The sequence below is a fragment of the Camelus ferus genome, chromosome 2, assembly GCF_009834535.1.
Source record: "Camelus ferus isolate YT-003-E chromosome 2, BCGSAC_Cfer_1.0, whole genome shotgun sequence".
NCBI classification, from domain to species: Eukaryota; Metazoa; Chordata; class Mammalia; order Artiodactyla; family Camelidae; genus Camelus; species Camelus ferus.
In genome coordinates, this window is record NC_045697.1 from 104,190,982 (window position 1) to 104,206,808 (window position 15,827).

At 38.4% G+C, this 15,827-nt stretch overlaps 1 protein-coding gene across 2 annotated transcripts in view; it reads right to left on the reverse strand.

The window, feature by feature from the left end:
* Positions 1–15,827, reverse strand: part of TTC29 (tetratricopeptide repeat domain 29) — a 724,023-nt gene that overhangs the window by 245,407 nt on the left and 462,789 nt on the right. The window contains exon 1 of one of the 2 annotated variants that reach the window (XM_032464547.1): positions 1,714–1,814. The exons of the other annotated variant lie outside the window; for it this stretch is intronic. The gene's annotated coding sequence lies outside the window, so the exon portion shown is untranslated. Of the gene's footprint in view, positions 1–1,713; positions 1,815–15,827 lie in introns of those variants that run through there. 2 annotated transcript variants of the gene reach the window in all.

Here is a 15,827-nt window from a genome sequence, read left to right on the forward strand (position 1 = left end):
CTCTTCTCCTGAGGTGCACTGTAGGATAACAGGCTTTGTCTCCACCACAATGATTGCAGACATCGTAAAATGGCCACTTAGGGGCTGGGAGAGAAAGGGCAGATTTGAGGGAAGCAGGTTCAGTGCCTTCCTCCTCTGCACAAGCTCAAGCCTGTCTCTGTGGCAAGGATTTCTATTCATCTGCCTAACGCAGGGCCATCTCCATCCTGCCTTTCACATTGTAAAGTAGCACCTCGGAGCCCGGGGGCAGTCTTCCTTTGCATCCCATTCATTCATAACACATCCACTTCCGGTGACAAAACTACCCTCCAGCATTTTCCAACCACCCTTTAAATGGGATGTGGTGCTGGACCCACCTTGAACTTTGGTTATGAGGAAAACAGAAACTTCTGATTTCAAATGTGTATTTGATTTTCCTTGAAATGCAATTTCAGTTTGATGAATTTATGCTATAAGGCTTCATTTATATGGCTTTGATTTTTTTTCACGCAGTGAAGAAAAATGTATATAATAGTTAATAAAAGATGATAGATAGACAGACAGACAGACAGATAATACGATCTTTACCTTTGCCCCCTCAGTGCAGACATAAAAGTGAGTATTTGTAACCTGAGACAGCACTGGATGTGATGAGTCGGAGCAGACCTGTGCCTGATCCATGCCATTTTCTTCGTAATGTCCATCATTTTTGCCTTTATTTATGAAGCCAGGTTAATGGTTGCAATTAATGAACAATTGAAGTGTTTTGCTTAAAACCTATAGTTTGTGGAAGCAGACAAATTAAATCATACTATGTAACCTATTCATGTTTCTGAATGATTTATGACTGGTGTATAAATAGTGTCAGATTGATATATAAATTTTAGTTTAAATCTAGAAGTGCATCCCTATGATTAATGTATTGAAATAAGAAAAATGTTCTGGTGCCCATGTCTCATTCTAATATGTTAGTTACATAGATAGAATATGAATCAGAAGAAATTATTTTAGATGTAAACAGGAAAAACAATGCATTGAACAAAAGATGACATCTGAAATATTATTTTGGAGTTCCTGAGAGAAAAATGCTACATTTATATTATTATTATTATTATTATTATTATTATTATTATTATTATTATTATTATTATATTATTATTATTATTATTATCATTATCATTATTAATTTATGACCATCTCAGCTATGGTATACTATATTATCACCTGAAATATATTTAAGTCATCCTTTCCCACACGTTATAAAACACTTCTGTGTTCATGTACCTTAGGATGCAAATAAGAACAGTCTGTCTCAATATTAATTACTACAACATTCTTATTATTTCACTTGTGGAATTTTAAAACTCCTTGTAATCACTCAAAGCCCAGGTCCAGGGGCCTGACTTAATTTGCATGCTAGGCACAATTCATTTCTAACAGAAACTAGCCTATAATAAACGGATGTTTCATGGCATCTGGATAAAAAGTTTACATTTTCAAAAGAAGTGGGGCTGATGTTTCGTAAGCTCGAAAATAAGAATTGAATCCCTTAAATCTTGACTTCTCAATTTAAATTTGAGTGGGTTTAGACTCTTAACTCTAGCAGCAGTTACAGAAACCTCATTTCCGTGGTCACCTCCCCACTCCCATCCTCTGTTGCCCTTGCAACAGGGAGTTAAGATTTAACCCTCTGGGCAGATGTGCGGATTAACCAGTTAGCTAAGCCAAGCACACCTGGTTACTATTGATGAAGGAGGCTGCGGCGGGCGGGCAGCCTCTGGTACCCAGCACCATCCCGTGGTTTCCCATCTCTTTCACAAACAGAATCGCCTTTGATCCTCAAAATCGCCCCCACAAAGACAGCAGCGGGATTATCATCTGTATGAAGAAATGAATGAATAGAGGGCTCACTTACAGCTCATCAATGACGGACCGGAGAGCGTTAAATCAGAACAAAGAACTTCCGCGTGATAGCGGCAATCTACGTTTATGTATTTCAGACTGTCACTTAACGTTATTAAGAGACTGTTAAAGTTACCCCGCTCCCACACTTCCATGGGTTGCTTCTTTGCTCTTCCTGAGACTGTGGAGAGGGAGATTTAATCAAAAGACCTTAAAATGAGCGCCTTGTCAGAGCACAAACATTTTGAAATCCCAATGAAAATGCAGTTTAATGCATCCAGTTAAATTGCCTGAGAGGAAATAGTGAATACAGCTTTCTTAAAGCCTTTCCCCTCAGGCCATTAACTAAGAAACTGGTCACTAACTGCTGGTAACAACCCATTCTGGAGGGATTATTGCTATTATTGGCATTCTGTGGTTTATGGCAACATTTTGTTAAAGGCATTAGAAAATGATGGTGCAGCTGGACTTGGGGCTTCAGAGAAATCAGTCGCTTCCCTTGTGGTTAATAGCCTTTTTTTTTTTTTTTTTTTAATTCCGATCTAAATGTACCGAGGCTGAGCTCACTGCTGAGTTTATTACCTATTACATTTCTTGTTGCTCTAAGAAATATGCTTTACACCGGAGTCAGCATTCAAATCAATGGCGCAAAAATATAGCACATATTGTTAGTAAAATTGAATCATGCTGAAAAGGCTGAATGAATGCTCGATTTAAACTAGATGTTAGAAATCATTGCACTTGCCACGAGTGCTTTCTGGCTGATAACACAGCCCTGCGCTATTCCCTTCCAGTGATTAATTGTTAGCTGGAGCAAGCGTATATACATTGCCAAATGGAGAATAATAACCAAAGTTATATTATTGATTTCCCATAACTCTAAGTTGAACCTCTATACCTAGGGAGGGACCCGCTCTCTGTGGGTCATAGCTGCCTGCTGCTCATTCTACACTCTGATCATTCCGTTAACTAAAAACAGAATTAGAAAGGAGGCAGCCCCAGTGAAGGTCAGGCAAACATCACACAATGAAAGAGAAGTTCTCAAGAGTTTCAAGAGTATTTCTTTTGTTCACGTCAAATGGCAGAAACAAGTCAGGATGTGGACAGCTTGAAACTCTAAGGTATATTAGTAAGATCGAATGCGGGTTACAAATATGTTCTTTGCATGGGAGACATGTTTTTTGCCTTTTTGGGGTCGGTTTTTCCTCCCATCTTTTAATTACAAAAAAGAGGGAAGATCAGAACGTATCATTAGCTCAGCTTCTTAGTGAACCTGACTTTTCTCAAGAAATTTACATCTTTCCCTCATTTTCTGTTAAGGTTTCTTCCCCTGTTTTCTCACCTAAAGAATTATAATGAGGTAGAGTGAATGAGATCTATGGGGAGAGCAGTGGACCCAGAGACTAAAGGTAAAAGGATGATTGATGGTATGAAATTACCATAAAAGTACAATCAGGATTAGATTTTAAAATGAATTTTTAAGCAGCCTAAGAGATACTCTTTGATTTGCAGTCTGGTGGAATGGATAATGTCTCATTCAGTGGATAAAGTTTCTCACTGTGTGACTTGAGCTTTTTCTGATCTTTCTGACTGGGAGTAAAATGGAACCAAAGCCTAAAGTGGTTTTTAATGCAGAAAATATCAAACACAATATTCTTAATGTCAAAACCTGGGCATAGCAGGTGAGGAAAGAAAAATAAATAGAAGAATATTACTGTTAGGATTATTGTATTAGGCACTCCTTTACTGACAAATGGGGTTAAAACATGCATTTTTCAAGGGCAAACTTGTTTATACATTGAAAAAAATTAAAGTTATGGCTGATGTCAGATTTTAATCTTAGGTATGTAAATGGCTTTGACTAAAATAATAAAGCAAAATGCATTTCATTGCCATATGTTTTCTCACTGTTTTTTTAAAACATTTTTTATTGAGTTATAGTCGTTTTACAATATTGTGTCAAATTCCAGTGTAGAGCATAATTTTTCAGTTATACATGAACATACATACATTCATTGTCACATTCTCTTTCACTGTGAGCCACTACAAGATTCTCACTGCTTTTTAAAAAATGTAAGTACTCTTTTTATTTTAGAATAATTTTAGATTTACAGAAAAGTTGCAAAGATATTACCAAAAGTCCCTGTATATGCCTCACCCGGTTTCTTCTGTCATGAACATGTTATATTACTATCCGAGTTGCCAGATTTAGCTCATAAAGTACAAGACAGCCAGTTAAATTTGAATTTCAGGTAAACAACAAATCATTTTTTAGTATAATATGTTCCTTAGCTTACCCTAATTGCTATTACACATTTGTCACAACTAAGGTACCAATATTGGTTAACTAAGGTCTACGTTTTGTTCAGATTTCACTAATTTCTCCCAATGTTCTTTTCTATTCTGGGATCCTATTCAGCATGTATCATTACAATCAGTCTTCATGTCTTCACAGTTCCTTGTGTCTGAAACAGTTTTTCAGACTTGCCATTTGTTTTTAAACATAGTACAAAATGAGCTAACGTAGTCATTGATAATCTGATAGTGTTAATCAACACTCATGTACTTAGATCTTTTTTAAATTGTACAGTCAGTTACCATGTGTCAATTTCTGATGTACAGCACAATGTCCATCATGCATATACATATATTCATTTTCATATTCTTTTTCATTAAAGGTTATTACAAGATACTGAATATAGTTCCCTGTACTACACAGAACAAACTTGTTTGTTTTTTAAATCTATCTATCTATCTATGTGTATATATATATAAATCTTTTTTTAATTAATTAATTTCAAAAACATGTTTAACTTAGAAATCATTTTAATCATCTGTATGGCCAATGCTCTCTATAGAAAATTATAAAACAATAACAAATTCTAATTTTAAGTCGGGAATTTTTATTTTTAGCACTAGAAAAAAAAATGCTAGCAACTTATAAACATGGCTAGGCTCATTGTTGGATTGGAAATATTGTGTTCTATCAAATATTAAAGTTACAATGGTCCTTGAATATAAAAATAATTACTCACATCTTTCAAATTATGTGCTACTATTTCACTCAGTTTAAACTTTTATTTCCTCAGTCTCTTCTGTAGAATATGCATCCTTCAAATAACAGATTTTTAAAAGATATTAATTCATTTTTGCTGTAAACTTTCTTCATAGCCATAAATACGAGAGTTGATTTTTTTCAGAATTTTCCCAAGGAGGTTAAAAATAAAAAAAAATTAAAAAAAAAAAAAAGAGGGCTGTGGAGTTAATCAACCTAGCAGAAAATATTTGAAGCTTGCGGCTTTATAATTGAGGTTGATCTTCATTAGGTCCAAATTTCCTGCTTTAAAACTGTTAAACATTGTGGGAATCTTTAACATTTCAGACAGTTGCTGCTTGTGACAGTTTCCATATCTTCCCCCCTGCTGACAGTTCCTATAATGACTTTAATCATTGAGTCTGGAAACGGAACTGGTTATCCAATAGCAACAAACTCAATGGTCAATGGCTATGTCACTTTTCTGGGAGCAGGACTTTCTGAGCATCAAGGAGCTGATACTCAGAGCCTCCTGGAAAAGTGCTAAGTGCATTAACTCTCTGTCAATCACATCTGTAACACACAGGCCAAATTACTCCTCTTTGGCTCAAGACGTTCCACTGAAACTTATTTGTGTGGTAGCCGTTATCTGTGTTCCATAGATAACTAATGATGATTGTTTATGGAAAGGTGCCTGTCCAATTATTTTTGAAGAAACACAAGAATGCAGAATGACTGGAAGCATCAGGTTTTTGCCAGAGAATGCCTCAGGTAAGAGGAGAATGGCTAGAGGCTATAAGGAATCACAAGAGACAAGTCAGAGTCGTAAATTGGGAAGCTGACATATCTCATCTAATATACTTGCTAACTAGGCCTTTAAAAACCTTGACATTTAACTAAGTTTGGGGAAAAGTTATGGGTTTTTGTCCTTTTCTATTGGCTCCAGCTCATTAATCCAGCGAATTAAGGTGTTTATCATTGTTACCGATGTTAGCAGATCACGAAGGCGACTGTTTAGAGAGGCGTCTGGCGGCGGAGTGGCTGTTTATGCAGCCTGTGCCTCTTTCAAAGTCAAGTCAGTCAAAAGTGAGACTTCAAGTTATTTACCCTTTTGGTACTTCAGGGCTTGAAATGGCATGAAAAGGAGCCTTTCATTTGGCAGAGGTATTTAAATAAAGCTTTTCGAAAGGCTGATGTGTTTGGAAGACGGTGGGCGCTTTACGTAAATAACTTCCCGAGGATTTTAAGAAAATAGGAAAGAAATGCAAACTTTCCAGGGAATGCCGTCTACTTCAGAATCTGATTTTGATCGGATTTATATTATTTGAGGGCATAGCCATGGCCCATGGCAAGATCATCTTTGGCTTTATATGTTAATGTTCCTGAGGTAGGTTTAACTTTTCCGTAACATTAAACTCCGGAAGCATTAGAAAGCAAGACAAAATATAGATCATTTATCATCAGAAAGCAGCAGTTTCCCAAAAAGGCAGAAGGAGAAATGCCGTTCACAAAGCAAGTAGTAAAACAGTTGAGCATTTTATTCAGGATTTCATTAAATATCTGTTAAAAGGAACTTCCTTCCACTGAAATGCTTCAAAAGGAGGTGTTGGCATTTGCTTTCATCAAACAATTGCCATCAAAATCAAACCAAAACACTCTCCTCCTTTTTTGTTTTTTATATATAATTGCAAGGCTCATGGTTTTAATGTATTTACATAAAGTGGATGGTTAAGACATCTAGAGACACTTTAGAAAATGCTGAACTGAGACTACCTAACAATGAATGTGTGAAAATTGTTACTTAGAAGCCCTAAGAAACTATTTTAACTCTTTTTTCAAGTTATTAAAAACCATATATGTATGTTTCCTTTTTCACCATTTATCTATGAACTATGAGAGTCATCTCTTAAAAATTTTTTAAATAAAGATAAAAAGGCTTTACTACTTGCTTCTAGAATTACTACTGACAATTTGTACTACTTATAAATTTTGTTCCTATGAAAAATAATTCAAAACATACATTTTAAGGGACATCATCAAATTATGTATACCAGTTTATTCTTTTTTGGTTAATTCTTGTCAACAATAGAGCAAGCCAATATTCATTTAGCATTTTCTATGAACTTAGCAGAAGAGTAAATTCTTTGGAGAAAACATAAAAAAAGTTTAAGGAATGGTCCTTACCTTCAAGGGAGTTCTAATTTTATGTGGAAGGCAAGTCCAACACATATAGAAACAAAAAACATGGGAGGGGGAGGGTATAGCTCAGTGGTAGAGTGCATGCTTAGCATGCATGAGGTCTTGGGTTCAATCACCAGTACCGCCTCTAAAAATAAACCTAATTACCTCCCCTCACCAAAATAAAATAATTAAATAATACAATAATGTTTTTAAAAGCACAGAAGAGCAAAGTAAGATGATATGTAGTGATTAACAAAAATCTTTTGTAATAAACAATAGAACACCATGTTATGTAGTTTAAGAAAAATAAAAAGGAGTGCTTATGGAAGTGCAGACAAGAACGGTCTCCGTGGATGGAGCAGTCAAGGAAGGTCTTTGTAGAGAACCCAAGGTTGAGGGGTGAGTGCTGTGCTGTCCATGAGTGATAAATCAGTGGTGGCATGCTTTGAAAATATGGTTTTTGCCTTTATTTAGTGACTAGTCTGTAGGTATAGACCTGGAGACTGACGCTTACACAGCTAAACAGCCCACCCCTAAGCTAGAAAGCAAACTAGACACAGTGGTAATTAATGACATGACTAAGGAGCTCATAAGGGTTGTAAGTAGCCCTGGATGAGGGAATGTGTAGTAGACAGTGTGTGCTCTGTGCACAGGTGCCTACCACCTTTGGCCAGTTATTTAAACTTTCTAAACCCGAGTTTCTTTGTTATGTGAACCTAATAATTGTTCCAATCTCATCCATTTTTGAGCTTAGTAAATGGCAAAAGGCACACTAATAACACCTATACCATAGGACGCTGGTGAGAATTCACGAGGAATAACATGCATGGTGGAGGCTGGGAGCAGAGACTGGCTGGTGTCAGGGAGGGTACCGCAGCACGTCTTAGCCTCATGTCTGTGAGGGGTTGTGCTGGATAGGCTGAGGCTGAATTTGGACATCTCTGTGTGTATCTCAAATGTGAGGAACAGGAAGTCACTCAGAAATCAGCCAATATCCTGATGTTGTTTTGTTGTGTTTTTATACATTGCCCGTGTGTGTGTGTGTGTGTGTGTGTGTGTGTGTGTGGCAAGGGGTGCTTAGAGAAAGGCCCTGGGGGTAGGTAAACAAAAGCCCAAGGATTAGGTTTTAGATAATACAAAATAATTGTTTAGAACTGAAGAAGAAAAAAGTTTGGAGTCAGAGTACAAGACACATTTGCAAGGAAGTCTCATTGTCAACACGGGCTAGCCTCTGCAACATGGCGGGAGAGAAGGGGCTGGAAGATCAGTACACGGTGGGGGCTTGGGCCTCAGAAGGGGCCTCAGAGGGGCTCGAGTCCAAGGACTCTGAAAGCAGTTATATCTAGTAACCAGTTTTAAGTCCTCTGTGGGCTATTCCAGTCTATTCCCCATACCGGCCACAAGTCTCGCTAAAACGTTACAGGTCAACCTTCCCTATCACAGAAGGGAAACAGGGGACCCATCTGAGCCTCCTCCACTTGAGACAACCCTGTGCCAGGGAGGACAGCAGCTGCTGCCTGAGTGAGACAAGTCTTGGGGCAGGAAAAGGAGTTCAGAAAAAGCCCAGGAGTGGCCCAGACCCAGACCAACATGGCAGAGAGAGGCAGGTTTGGGGATGGGAAGAAGTTCCTCGAGTTTGAAGAAATTCATGGAAAACAAACTGGTAAAGATGCTGGACATCTGAGAGTGACAAGGAATAGAGACCTGGATTGTTGTGATTTGGGTATTTCTGGGAGGTGTGATCTTATAATCTGCTGATGTACGGAGTACCTGGGTTACACAGGACTTTTGTGAGGTTGAAATGAGATAACAAATGAAAAGTCTTTGCATAACATCTAGCTCTGAAGAGGCTCACGATTAATATCTGTTACAGCTGATGTTATTGATGATGAAATATCACTTAGCGGATTCTGTAAGGGCCTTGGAACAGAAGGTCACATAAGATGTTCTCCTTAAGCAAGTGCTATAGGTAGCCAGGCTCTTACATCCCCAGACCCTAAATGGCACCACTGTGTGCACAGCCAGACCAAGACATGACTAGAAGGCCATTTTCCACTTGTCACTTTTCCAAACATGGACAAGACCATAGGCACCCAGAAGTATAATTTTCTAAAAATGACAATTCACAAACCATTCAACAGAACTATTGCAGAAGGTCATGAGTCTGTGGGAGCAGGTGCAAACCCCAAATGGTGAGTGCTCTGAGGCAGTGGGAGCTCTGTGGGAGCTCATTCATTTTTCTTTCATAAGACCACCAGACCCTGCATTGAGCAGGTGGGTAGCCTAATAAATTCCACCATAATTTTCATGCCTTAATTTTTCTGTGGGACTTCTTAAGCTGAAAGAGGGAGGTAGCCATTTGACAAAAAACACCAGCTCCAGGGAAGCCTGTGTTGGGAGTGATCTTCTGTGTCCAAAGACATCTCCTTACGAGATGAACAGTGGCCCTGGATCCCTGGAGCTGTGGTGAAGAGAGGGCTGGGGCTTGGCAGGTGACAGAGGCCGTAGTGGTGACAGAAATCTCACATAAAACAGAAGGCAGAGTTGATTTAGAGTTGGATGGCTAAGACACAGCACCAGCTTCTCAATGTGTTACCCACATCTGTTTTACCAGCAAGAAGCAGTAGGTGGCAGTGTCCCCAAACATCAGGGTGGCCTAGGTCAGGTGGGGGAACTGAACTAGCTGGGCCAGAATATAGGAAGCAGTCTTATAATCCTAACAACTAGCATTTATCAAGAAATATTTATAGACAGGTTCTATGTAAAGTTCTTAAATGAATTAATTCATTTAACCTCACAATAATTGTATTTAATAGGTAATATCATCGTTCCAGGTACACTTTGGCCTCAGGGCCTTTGCACCTGCATTTTTCTACAAAAGAAACCAATTACATGCATGGCTTATTCTTCACTGCATTCAGACCTTTGGTCAAATGTCACCTTCTAAGGGAAGACTGTTCTGATGACTCCATCTAAACACTCTTCATTCTCTTACCACACTTTATGTTTCTGCATTGCTCTTATCTTTTTGACCGTATATATTTACTTGTGCATTGTCTATTTCCACTCCAGAATTTAAGTTCCACGGCAGCAGGGAACTTAGTCAGTTTGCTTATGGCTTTATCTTAAGCCTCCCAAATAGTACCCTACCAGAGAAGCAGCGCTATCACAGACTTGGGAGTGGTTAGAAAGAGACTCAGAGACTGAAGTTCAAACATCCCTTCCATGAGGGGATACCCAGTGCGCTGAGGCCTCAGGCTTGGATAAGGCACAGGGGTGGGAAAGGGCAACTCCACAGTGTATAGTTTGTGGTGATCAGAGGAAAAATTCAAAGCTGAGACATCAATTTAAAACCTGGTGGACAGCAGTGGCTGGACATGAGACAACAGAGGAGAAACCAGGTATTCCAGGCCAGAGCAGGAGCACTTAGAACACAGGGCAAGAAGTAGAGACTAGGGACGTCCACTGAGCTGTGGGCATCGCCACCATCCCTTCCATTGCCCGCTCTTGGCCTTGGTGGGGAGAGAGGCGGTCAGCTTAGGTAACACCAATATTATGGAGAGTGGGCTCTAATAAACTTGGGGAAAAAAGAAAAACAAATGGAGTATCACTGTTTTTTAAATACCAAAAGCTCAAAACATTTTGTGGATTTTCTTCCTGGTCACTACCTTCTTTCATTAACTCAACAATTATGTATTCAGAGCCCACCATCCCAGGTGCCAAAGTAATTTATGGCTGAGGTGAACCCACCAAACCACAGTGTTGTTGTTTTTTTTTCTCAGTGTTTCTTATGTGACAGTTTCAAAGAGAAAAACCTGCTTGTCAAATATTCACATACATATTATCCTGTCCTGTGAAGACATATTCTTCTTAATATTTAAAGTTTTTTTTGATAGAAAATGATGTTTTTGACTTGCGAGATACTCAGCAGAAAAAAAATTTGAAAAGTTAACATGAGACTGAGTTTATACATACTGGAAAGGCAGTCATTTTTGCTCAGATGTTGCCTACAAGTCCATCAATCCAGTCTAGAGCTACTAATGTGTGTATTTCTAAAGAAATACAAACTCACTCAAAGCACTTTTTCAGGTTTATAAGTTGATTTCCCTGAAGCCTTTTTTTTTTCCATCTTGTTCTTTTTGTGTGGTCGCCATTTTGAGTCTCTTATTGTAACTGAGCTGAATGAATCAAAACACTCTATCAAACGCTGATTCTCCATCAGTGTCAAATATGTCAACATGGCTTCACAATCAAAGAACAGGGAATTTCAAATAAAGGAGGTGAGGGTTAATCCCTCACACTGGGGATGACTATTAATAGGCTTACGCATACCTAGGCCGACAGGTGAGAACAAACATGAATGAATACAACTTGAATTTGCAGTGGTGACAATTATTCATTCCAGGCAATCTGTCTCAGAAAATTTAACCAAAAAGGGTCAGGCATTTGAATCAAGAGAATATATGGAGGGGGATGGGTATAGCTCAGCGGTAGAGTGCGTGCTTAGCGTGCATAAGGTCCCATGTTCAATCCCCAGTACCTCCACTAAAAAAAAATAAAATAAAAATTTAAAAAAGAGAATATATGGAGACCAAAGCTGGAAATAAATAAATATAAATAAATAAATTTATTTTATAATTTAAAAAGTAGAGGCCAAGAAGCAATTGGGAACTCCAGCTCTGACTCACTTAGAAAGGCTCAAAGGTGGCCACAGGGTATCTGGTAGACCAAAGAGACGAGATCAAGGTTGATTTCACTGATACGTGCCACCAGCAAGCATTTTTTAAGTGTTCAGAGGGTCACATGTATGTACTTAGTCATTTTAATTGAAGCATGTTAATACTGACAATGACAAATATGTGAGAACTCTCCCCCAGCACTTTCCACTTAGTATACGTCTCAAATGCGCTAAATAAAATCAAGTGGCCTGAAAGAGGAAGCTTATTTTTTAAATAAATTTCTCATTAAGGATATTACATGGGTTAAACTTCATGTTTTATAATATAACAAAGTTTACATTGTACTCTCCGTGCCTCCTGCCCCCATGAAGTTACTGCAGTAAGTTATTCTCTCTTGATCGACTGTCCCAATACGAGGCAAATCCTGTTGAAGCCACATTACAATCTAACACACTAATCTTATTAACCTTTATAATCCCCCTTTACCACCAAAAAAAGGATGTCATAAACAGGCTAAATGGATTTTCAAAAATGTTAGAAGGTAATATTGGCAAAACCCAGGATAAAATACATTTATCTTCACTTTCAAACCATGAGTATTGACTGCAATGCTAATGTGCATCCTAACACCAGAACTAAAGAAACAGTTTTTATTTTGACCTTGGGCAGAGGTCATGGTTCCCGAAATCTTTTTGATTGACCAAGAAAATCACTCTGGGATCACAAGGCCTACATTTTTTCAGGATACCAACTAACCAACCAAAAATAACACGTCTCTCAATGATATACTTTGAATGAACTTGGCCATATCTCGGACCAGTAATAAAGACACAGAATTGTTTGATAAGCAAAGGTCATGATTACAGGAAGGAGAAAACAACCGAGGAGCACGTAGTGACAACTGAAAGTTTTCTTTTCATTTTGCAGTAAGGGGAAATACCATCTAGGTTCCTGCCAAACAGAGTAAGACTGGGAAAAGCAAAAGGGAGGATTATGAGGTCGTCTAAAGTAATGAAAACAGACGTCATTGCTTCAGGCCAAGTGCTCCTGTTAGATCTGTACAAAGAGCCACCTCTGCATTGCCAGTTGAGATGTCTTTCAATAACAGGGCTCCAGGCTGTTCCGGCCCTTTTTTCTTTCAGCCTGTGTTTTAGGAGGGGCTGTGTGGTCCCTTGGTGGTGTGTGAAGTCCCATGGTCCCCCCACGGCCCGGCTTCTCTCCCTGCTCAGATGCTCTGTCCCAGCCAGCCCAAGCACCTCAGGGAGCCCCTTACCCTCATACTTCTGCCAGAAATGGCCATTCCTTGAAAGAGTCCACTTCCCTCCAAAAGGTCTAAGACTCTGCTATTCCTTCCCAGCCTTCTGAGTTAGTGAATCCTTAAGGAAACAATTATTTCCCATCCCGGAAACATTCAACCACAAGTAATCTGTCTCCTCCTCGCTTTGTTTTTGCCGTTGCTAAGCTTCGAGGCCTGCGGTTTAATTTTTATGCATATATCATATGCCGGGCTTGTGTTCAGTCCTTTACAATCATCATACAATTTAGTCTTATTTTATGCTTACAGAAACCCCACCAGCTAGGTTTCATTATCCTCGTTTAACAGATGAGAAATCTGAAGCCCCAAATAGACAACATTACTTGCCTAAAGTCACAGAGCTCGCATGTAGCACACTGACCCAAACCTCAGATTTCACTCTCTCTCCATTCTATTACTTCCATTGGCCAGATCTGGAGGTGCCAGGCATTGACTTTTATTTTTATTCATAATTATCACTGACAGCACATTTAGTCATCCATTTATAGCCAAGTGATCATGAGCAAGATTCTTAACCTATCTGTGCTTCATCTGCACAAATGGGAATTATTGCAGCACCTACCTTAGAAGAGAGTCATGAGTAATTAACAGAGTTAATGTATATAAAAGAATCACAATACTCGGTCAACTGTAAGCATTATTTTTTTTTAACATTTTTTATTGATTTATAATCATTTTACAATGTTGTGTCAAATTCCAATGTTCAGCACAATTTTTCAGTTATTCATGGACATATACACACTGTCACATTTTTTTCTCTGTGAGTTATCATAACATTTTGTGTATATTTCCCTGTGCTATACAGTGTAGTCTATTCTACAATTTTGAAATCCCAGTCTATCCCTTCCCACCCTCCACCCCCCTGGTAACCACAAGTCTGTATTCTCTGTCTGTGAGTCTATTTCTGTCCTTTATTTACGCTTTGTTTTTGTTTGTTTGTTTGTTTTTGTTTTTGTTTTTTAGATTCCACATATGAGCGATCTCATATGGTATTTTTCTTTCTCTTTCTGGCTTACTTCACTTAGAATGACATTCTCCAGGAGCATCCATGTTGCTGCAAATGGCATTATGTTGTCGGTTTTTATGGCTGAGTAGTATTCCATTGTATAAATATACCACCTCTTCTTTATCCAGTCACCTGTTGATGGACATTTAGGCTGTTTCCATGTTTTGGCTATCGTAAATAGTGCTGCTATGAACATTGGGGTGCAGGTGTCATCCTGAAGTAGATTTCCTTCTGGATACAAGCCCAGGAGTGGGATTCCTGGGTCATATGGTAAGTCGATTCCTAGTCTTTTGAGGAATCTCCACACTGTTTTCCATAGTGGCTGCACCAAACTGCATTCCCACCAGCAGTGTAGGAGGGTTCCCCTTTCTCCACAGCCTCTCCAGCATTTGTCATTTGTGGATTTTTGAATGACGGCCATTCTGACTGGTGTGAGGTGATACCTCATTGTACTTTTGATTTGCATTTCTCTGATAATTAGTGATATTGAGCATTTTTTCATGTGCTTTTTGATCATTTGTATGTCTTCCTTGGAGAATTGCTTGTTTAGGTCTTCTGCCCATTTTTGGATTGGGTTGTTTATTTTTTTCTTATTGAGTCTTATGAGCTGCTTATATATTCTGGAGATCAAGCCTTTGTCGGTTTCACTTGCAAAAATTTCTCCCATTCCGTAGGTTTTCTTCTTGTTTTATTTCTGGTTTCCTTTGCTGTGCAGAAGCTTGTAAGTTTCATTAGGTCCCATTTGTTTATTCTTGCTTTTATTTCTTCTAGGAGAAAATTTTTTAAATGTACGTCAGATATTGTTTTGCCTGTGTTTTCCTCTAGGAGGTTTATTGTATCTTGTCTTATGATTAAGTCTTTAATCCATTTTGAGTTGATTTTTGTATATGGTGTAAGGGAGTGTTCTAGCTTCATTGTTTTACATGCTGCTGTCCAGTTTTCCCAACACCATTTGCTGAAGAGACTGTCTTTATTCCATTGTATATTCTTGCCTCCTTTGTCAAAGATGAGTTGACCAAAAGTTTATGGGTTCATTTCTGGGCTCTCTATTCTGTTCCATTGGTCTATATGTCTGTTTTGGTACCAATACCATGCTGTCTTGATGACTGTAGCTCTATAGTATTGTCTGAAGTCTGGGAGAGTTATTCCTCCAGCCTCTTTCTTTCTCTTCAGTAATGCTTTGGCAATTCTAGGTCTTTGATGGTTCCATATGAATTTTATTATGATTTTTTCTAGTTCTGTGAAATATGTCCTGGGTAATTGGATAGGGATTGCATTAAATCTGTAGATTGCCTTCGGCAGTGTGACCATTTTAACAATATTGATTCTTCCAATCCAAGAGCATGGAATATCTTTCCATTTTTTAAAGTCTTCTTTAATTTCCTTCATCAATGGTTTATAGTTTTCTGTGTATAATTCTTTCACCTCTTGGTTAGATTTATTCCCAGATATTTTATTACTTTGGGTGCTATTTTAAAGGGGATTGTTTCTTTACTTTCTTCTTCTGTTGACTTATCGTTAGTGTAAAGAAATGCAACTGATTTTTGAACGTTAATTTTGTAACCTGCTACCTTGCTGAATTCTTCAATCAGCTCTAGTAGCTTTTGTGTGGACCTTTTAGGGTTTTCTATATATAGTAACATGTCATCAGCATATAATGACACTTTTACCTCTTCTTTTCCAATTTGGATCCCTTTTATTTCTTTCTCTTGCCTGACTGCTGTGGCTAGG